This window comes from Etheostoma cragini, chromosome 12 (assembly GCF_013103735.1).
Source record: "Etheostoma cragini isolate CJK2018 chromosome 12, CSU_Ecrag_1.0, whole genome shotgun sequence".
Lineage (NCBI taxonomy): Eukaryota > Metazoa > Chordata > Actinopteri > Perciformes > Percidae > Etheostoma > Etheostoma cragini.
The window spans coordinates 2157232-2158946 of NC_048418.1; the positions used below are offsets into that span (position 1 = coordinate 2157232).

At 43.7% G+C, this 1715-nt stretch overlaps 1 protein-coding gene across 1 annotated transcript in view; it reads left to right on the forward strand.

The window, feature by feature from the left end:
• LOC117953968 (disco-interacting protein 2 homolog C-like) overlaps positions 1–1715 on the forward strand; it is a 157324-nt gene that overhangs the window by 112679 nt on the left and 42930 nt on the right.

Consider the following 1715-nt stretch of genomic DNA (forward strand, 5'->3'; position numbering starts at 1 on the left):
GGGAACGCCTCGGGATCCCCCAGTCGGAGCTGGTTGATGTGGCTCGGGAAAGGGAAGTTTGGGGTCCCCTGCTGGAGCAGCTCCCCCGCGACCCAATACCGGATAAGCGGATGAAGATGATGGATGGATGGATGGATGGAATAAAAGAATTCCCCCTGGCTCAGGCTTGCAATACACTATTAGATAGATAGATAAATAGAAAGTTATTTTTGGGTTACTGGCCCTTTAAGAAGAGTCAGTGCTGCTGCGAGACATGGGACCTTCCCTCTATTGTCTCTGTCCTTTGGTATTAAACCACCACAGAGCCTCTTGGTTTACTGACATCATCTCTCAAGACCCAACACATGGGCGTTACGCAATGTTTTAAAAATGGACACATGTGTAGCCCTTCGCTTTATCCAGTCAGTGTAATCATCACATTACACTCAAGGCCTCTGTAACAGCGCGCCACACGCCTCCACACACGGTCACACGGAGACACTAAAGTGGGAAAAGATCCAGTAACAGACCCACATGTTGCCTCGTGACACCCCCCCAGCGTCCCTGTTCTTGTCCCCCTTTCATCCTTATTTGAAGCTCCATGTCCCGTTCTGTTGGAGTCGAGACTGGCACGACGCCAGTGTGTGTGGGTAGTCGTTTTTTTCCTTTATGTCAGCCGGAAGGGTGTGTGTTTTAATCACTGTACGACTCATTTTTCTCACTACTCTGACCACAATCTGGTCTTTTTTTTTCTTCTTTTTTACAGTTTTACTGAAGTGATAATTGCTGGTTGCTGGTGGATGCTGGTTGTTATGTCCCACGTGGTCCATAGCAACCAGGAAATAGGTTTCAGATGAGCTTACATGGCGTAAAGTAGGTCTGATCTGTTTTACTTTTACAGGTTTTGACAGTTTTTTTTTCTTTTCTTTTTTCGCCCCAGTTCACAGATTATTACCTTCTTTAAAAATAAAAAAATAAATTAATAATTGGTTGATTTTGGGGACTTATGGAAGATATAAAAAATGCTGCAGTCTTGTACCTGCTGCAGCAAAATGCTTCTTTGCATGAAATATAAACCTGGTCCCCCAGTTCAGATCCAGTTCACAGGACTAAACTCTTCATCAGGGGCCAAGATACATGGACTTGTTGTTTGTTGATACATTTTTCCCTTGATCTATAACATATTACATATTATTAACCCCTTTTGGAGGATATTGTTCTGGGTTTCTTTTCTTTTTTTGTCATATTTTGCTGCTGTTATACAACGGTTTTGGCAGTTTACCGTGACCTCCGTGGTCCAGGAAAACGGTTTCAACTGAAGTGTAATGAGCCGGAACGGAGAGGAAGATAAACAGAGAGACGCTGAGCCAAGAAAAGGAAGATAGTATGCTGGAGAGAGCATGAAACAGGTTATAAATGGAAGGTGGGCTGAGGGAGGAGAAAACAATAACAACAGTAGGATCATGGGATTTAGGATTTAGAGAGTAAGACCAGAGAGACATTGACACTCACAGACACACACACACACACACACACACACACACACAGAGACACACACAGACAGACAGACAGACACACACACACACACACACACACATATACAAAGACACACACACACAGACAGACACACACACACATACATACATACATACATACATACAGAAACGCACACATCAACATACACAGACATACAAACACACACACACACACACATACATACATACACAGACACACAC